Source organism: Dufourea novaeangliae, unplaced genomic scaffold (assembly GCF_001272555.1).
Source record: "Dufourea novaeangliae isolate 0120121106 unplaced genomic scaffold, ASM127255v1 scaffold307, whole genome shotgun sequence".
Classification (NCBI taxonomy): Eukaryota; Metazoa; Arthropoda; class Insecta; order Hymenoptera; family Halictidae; genus Dufourea; species Dufourea novaeangliae.
The window spans coordinates 27,720-34,551 of record NW_015374187.1 but is presented as its reverse complement, the minus strand read 5'-3'; positions in this window follow the sequence as shown (position 1 = coordinate 34,551).

Sequence of the window (6,832 nt, the reverse complement as noted above, 5' to 3'; positions counted from 1 at the left end):
TATTCGAGATAAAGATGTATGGAACTACTGAATATTACTTTAGATTCCTTTTCCTTATTCTGTGAATTCTTTGATTGGAATATGAATGTTGCTGGAAGTATGAACATTTTCACAGGACAATGATATAAATGGAACTTTAAAACTTTTTTAAGTGTTACAGTGATATTTCGTTACATGTTCCATAATGTCAATAGATTTCCCCGCAACATCCATAATTATTACAAATGTCAATATAACGAAATATCTTTTATGCGATGTTTGTGATGTAATAAAAATCTGTGTTTCGATTACGTTTTTGATACGTATTACTCACTTATATGTAATAATATAGAATAAAAATATACTGTTAGTCCGATATTTGAAAATATACATGCGTTCGTTGTCACTGTTAAACTGTTGTAATAACAATGGAATAATAAAATAATTTACTCTAATGTACATAATAATACATATACATATTCATAAAACAATATTAAACGCAATAACTTTTTTGTACGCGAAAAAAAACCAATAGGTCCGTCAGGTTTGGAACCCAAGACTCCTTTCTACATAAGACGTCTACTTTACAGCGAACGGACGGAAAAGAATCTCATGATCTGACAACATTGTACTTTAAACTTGACAACACTGTAGAAGTTAGACTAGTTGAGCTCGAATGGATTTAACGTAGTTCACAAATTCACCGTTCTCATAACGCAGAGAGCAGCAGAAAATCCCTGACTTTTTACACTATCGGTATTTCAGAACATGAGACACGAAGTCCCATAAGATGATAGGTCTATCCTATACCTCGTCGGTGGTTATATCTCATCATGGAAATATCTGACAAAAAAATGTTTCAGACAAAATTTACTTGTTTTTTCCTGTAGAATCTAAATATGTAACATTTTATAGGGGGTTCTGTTTAAAATTATAAAGGTACCCCCCCCCTTAAAGGGGCAGGGGGGGCCACTTCACGTTTATGTAGTTAGAAAGGTCCTTCACATTCATGCAATTTAAGACCAAGAACTTTAAAATCGATGGCATAGTTTTCGAGATATTGAGCTGTTAAGAGTTATATGGGCTACCCTGTATATGTTTTGTTGTTAAATACTATTGCTATGTTAACTATGGTCATCTTTAAAATTATTTTCCTCATTTTTACCATATTACAAGTCGAAATTGAACTGTACTTTTATTAAATATAATTTATGTATCATAAGCCCAGAGCGAATTCTTGGATTTCTCGCTCGTGAGAACCTTTTTTCCAGTTACATCTAACGGATGCCTATGCGAGGATCGTTTATCGGACCGGGAATTCACGTTACATAAACATCGGCTGAGTACACCATATCAATATTGTTTTCAATAAATTGATTTTGTTCTAACATATTCTTATTGCTTTTGGTGTAAATATTGTTACGTGTTACCCGATAGGTATCACGTATTGTATAATGTTAAAGCGAGAGACTTCAGGTTAGCGATGTCGTTTTGGTAACAACGCCAAAACAGAGACAGAGTAGAGTCGTGATACGACTATAGAATGAAAAAGACGTGTTAAGATAAGTACTCCTCCTCTCCAAATAAATAATTCTTCCTTTTTATTAATATTGCCCTTATTTATTCGGAAGTCATGCCGCGTCCACGCAACACTGGTGCCAGAAGTGGGATGGTCCAAATCCCTATTGATACTCCATGTCACGCAGCGGGCGACGATACATTAGAACTACGAATGTTGGCTTTTGAGGGGCGAATGGAAAAGCAAATGACAGATTTTTGTCATGATTCAAGAACTGAATTGGATCGAAGGATGAGTGAATTTCTGGAAATTTCAAGGACCGAAATACAAAGAAGATTTGACGAAAATCAGGCCAGTCATAATCAACTTACTTCGATACTAGAAAATATTTCCCATAGATTAAACATAACACCAGAAAATAATTCAAATATTCAGATTAGAAACGATCCTTCTATCGAAAGAGAAACAGATAATTCTTCTCGTTCACTTTCCTCATTACCATATCGTGCTAAACCTACGAAATTCAATGGTACAAATCCCTGGAAACAATATTTAACACAATTTCAAACATTAGCCAAAATAAATAATTGGGATAAAAAGACAAAAGCCTTAGCTTTGATAGATTCCCTTGAGGGTGAAGCTCTCTCTGTTTTAACGTGTATGGAAGAATCTAAACGAAATGATTTTGACGCGTTAGTTTCTAGATTAGATACTCAATATGGAGGTGAACATTTAACCCAATTAAATCGATATAAATTTTATAATTACAACCAAAGTATTCGAGAATCTCTTCAACCGATGGCAAATCAAATTTGTCTCTTATCACAGTCGGTTTTCTCTGATTCCACCATTGAATATCGTGACAAACAGGCTTGTCAAAAATTCGTAGAGGCTATTAGAAATAATCATTTGAGGAAAGATGTTACACTGGCTTCTATTAACTCAGTTTCTTTAGACGAAGTACTAGAAATAACACTCAAAATAGAAGCATTACACGATTCTATTTATGAGAAACATTTTGATTCTCCCTTATATAACCAAAGTTTCAAACAACCTTTTTTACAACCCTCGCTCAGAATTCTATAAAGATTATGTCCTTGACACAGAACCTCCCTTTCAACGGGAAAGCTTCCGAAATAATTTTTATCGACAAAAGTCAAATAATCGGAGTAATTTTCAAACTTCGAAATCACAAAATAATTTCTCACATTTCCATAATTTTCAAAATAATCGAGAAAATAAAAAAAGAGAAATTACATGTTGGAAGTGTGGAAAAATTGGACATTTTTCATCGAATTGTTTCCTCCTTAACCGTAATATCAATCAGGGTAATTCTAATTTTACAAATCAAAAAGTTGACTTTAAAAACAAAAGAAAAAAAATGTCGGGAAACGAACATGGGTCGACGTAAAGGGGGTCACGGAGACCTCAATTCTCAAAACACTCAAGAATCCCCTAGTTTCAGAAAATAAATCGATTAAAAATTCTCCTAAGAATGTCTCAAAAAATCATTCTTTTAATTCTCTCACAGAGATTTCTAACAATATTCCGAAAGAAACATCTAATGGTTTTTATATCAAAGGCTTCTTAAATGATGTCCCACAGAGATTTCTCATCGATACTGGTTCGGCTGTTTCACTATTAAAAGAATCTTCATACGAGAGTTCTGAAAAGTCAAACATAAAATTGAAAACAATAACCGGACAATCTATGAAAATTTTTGGTTCAAAAATAATTAATATCAAAATCGGAAAGTTATATACAGAACAATTATTTTATATCACTGATATTACAGATGAATGTATCCTGGGCTTAGATTTTCTGCCAAAACATAAATGTTTAGTAGATTTAAATAAAAAGAATCTTCATATCGACGGTTTTGAAAGGATTATTTTTGAGGGTTATAAACCCGAAATAATCGATGAGGAATCGATTACTACTAAACTGGTCGATATAGACATGAATGAGGTTAAAGATAGTAGTGTCAATAAAGAAAATGAAATTAGTAACATTAATAATGACGCGAATGTGGATATAGTAGATATAAGAGCTGACGTTGATAGCGTCGATAAAGACGTGAATATAGAAACTGAAATTGATAAAAATGTAAATGAAAGAATAGAAATTCATAAAGATGAGAATATAGGAATTAGAATCGACAAAAATAATGTTCTAAATATTAGAAATAATTCTCTCACGAAATATAATACAGCTAATACTTGTAAAAAACCTGAGTTGCCTGAATTTTTAGAATTGATGTTTGAAAATAATACAACTAATTTAAATCAGACTGAAAAAGAAGAATTTAAACAATTTTTAATTTCATTCCAAGATGTTTTTGCTAGAAATAAGAGTCAAATAGGACGTTGTAAACTCGTTAAACATACAATTGATACTGGAGATCATACCCCTATTAAACAGACTCCTCGAAGAATTCCAATACATCGAAAAGACGAAGTACGAAAATTAATTACGGAAATGAAAGATCAAGGAGTTATTGAAAAATCATGTAGTTCTTGGACTTCTCCCGTTGTTCTTGTAAAAAAAAAGGATTATCGCCAACTTAATATGGTAACCAAGAAAGATTCTTACCCTTTACCTCGAATTGATGACACTTTAGATGCTGTCGCAGGTTCTTCTTGGTTTTCAACCTTAGATTTACAAAGTGGTTATTGGCAGATTGAGGTTGAAGAGAAAGATCGTGAGAAAACAGCATTTTCTATTGGAGAAGGTTTATGGCAATTTAAAGTCATGCCTTTTGGTTTGTGTAATGCCCCTGCTACTTTTGAAAGATTAATGGACAATGTTTTAAAAGATTTGACATGGAAGAAATACCTTGTCTATTTAGATGACATAATTATTTTTGGAAAGACGTTTAAAGAGGAATTAGAAAATTTACGGTCGGTGTTCTCTATGTTACAACAAGGAAATCTTCTGATTAGCCTAAAGAAATGTTCTTTCTTTCAGAAAGAAGTAACATATTTGGGACATATTGTGTCCAAAGATGGTATTAAAACAAATCCAGTCGGACGTTAAAAAAAATCAATAAAATAAGTCGGACGTTAAAAGTTTTCTAGGATTATGTACTTATTTTTCACGGTTTGTCAAAAATTTTTCTGCCATTGCTAGACCTTTGTATGATTTGACAGAAAATAAGAAATTTGTTTGGACAAGCAGTTCAGAAGAAGCTTTCGAAAAATTGAAGAATTGTTTAACTTCGACTCCGATTTTAGCTTTTCCTTCTCCACATGAATCTTTTATCTTAGATACAGATGCTTCAAATATTGGTATAGGAGCAGTTTTATCTCAAGTACAAGATAATATTGAAAGAGTAGTTGCGTATTTCAATAAATCTTTGAATAAGGCAGAAAAGAATTATTGCATTACTAGACGAGAATTATTAGCAATTATAAAGGCTATAGAACATTTTCATCATTATTTATATTGAAGGAAATTTATAGTACGAACAGATCATGCAGCTTTGAGGTGGTTACAATCGTTTAAAAACCCAGAGGGACAAATAGCAAGGTGGATTGAACGTCTACAACAATATGATTTTGAGATCGTACATCGAAACGGAAAATTTCATTCTAATGCTGATGCGTTGTCTAGAAGACCTTGTTTAGAAATTAGTTGTAAACATTGTGTTAATGTTGAGAATAAAGAGAAACTATCACATGTTGAAGAGATTACAGTTTTTCGTACACAATGGGAATTGTTTGATGTTCAGGATTGGATCTCTTCTCAAGAGAAAGATCCTAATTTAAAACTAATATTGAGTAGTAAAATGTCTGATAAAAAGCCTTCTAAAGAGTCTTTATGAGCTTTGTCACCAGAAATTAAATTTTATTTTTCTATTTGGGATTCTCTTCAGATTAAGAATGGACTTTTATATAAAAAATGGGAATCTTCTGATGGACGGAAAATAATTTGGCAACTTATCGTACCAATGAATAAAAAGGATATGATTCTTCAGGAAGCTCATAACTCTCTTTCAGGAGGTCATTTCGGCGTGAATAAAACATTAGCTAAGATTAGGAATCGATTTTACTGGGTTAATTCTATTAGGGATGTAGAAGAATGGTGTAATTATTGTAATGTTTGTATATCTAGGAAAGGACCACGTGACCGAGGAAAAGGGTTACTACAAATTTATAATGTCGGTTTTTCTTTTGAACGAGTAGCTATGGATATTTTAGGACCCCTTCCTAGATCATTTTCGGGAAATTGTTTCATGTTAGTCGTTTCTGATTATTTTACGCAGTGGCCCGAAATAATTCCTCTACCTAAGTATCAAACAAAAGCAGTTGCTGAGGCCTTTATAACACATATGTATAGTGAGTCGTCATGGAGTCCCTCAAGAAATTCATTCTGATCAAGGCCGTACGTTCGAATCAAATATTTTTAAAGAAGTTATGGCTTTATTAGGCATTAGAAAAACGAGAACGACTCCATTACATCCTCAATCAAACGGTTTAGTAGAAAGATTAAATAGAACTATTTTACAGTATCTTTGAATGTTTGTTTCGGATCATTAAAGAGATTGGGATGAATTAGTTCCTTTGTTTCTCTTGGCTTACAGATCGGCCCAACATGAAACTTTAAAATTATCTCCATCTATGATGTTATATGGTCGAGAGATTTCTTTACCTTTGGATTTATCTAAAGGAAGGCTCCCAAGTGACTATACAAATAATTTGGATAATTTTACTTCTAACTTGAAGGATAGGATGGATTCTATTCATAGATTTATTCGAACACGGTTAAAAATTTCATCACAAAGAATGAAACAGTATCATGATTCTAAAATGAAAGAAAGGTTATTCCGTGAAGTAGAATTAGTGTGGTTTTATCAACCTCACAGAGTTAAGGGCAAATGTCCAAAGTTACAATTTGCTTGGGAAGGACCTTATGTTATTGTTAATAGATTGAGTGATGTTGTTTACAGGATTTTTTTTTTTTTTTTTTTTTTTTTTAACGTAGGGGAAATGCCTTATGCACACCTTGAAGTCCTGGGGTAGGACTCCGAGGTTGTGTGGGACTCGCACCCACTAAAACCCCTACGACAGCCTTCTCGGGCGGAATCGGTGGTGGCGGGATCTCTGAAGAACACACCGCCACCACCGCACCAGTGCTCCTAGAGGATTCACCTCGAGGAGCCCGTTCCGTGGGGGCGATCGAACGCCCCCCAAAGGTGACCTATACCCAGGTCACCCCACCTTCTGCACTCCACCGGTGCCAGAGGACTGCACCCTGACACCGGCCCCACCCCGGGCCGCTTTGGATGCAGTTGGGTACCCCACCCCAACTGCATCAGCGGCCCCGGCAGGCGAA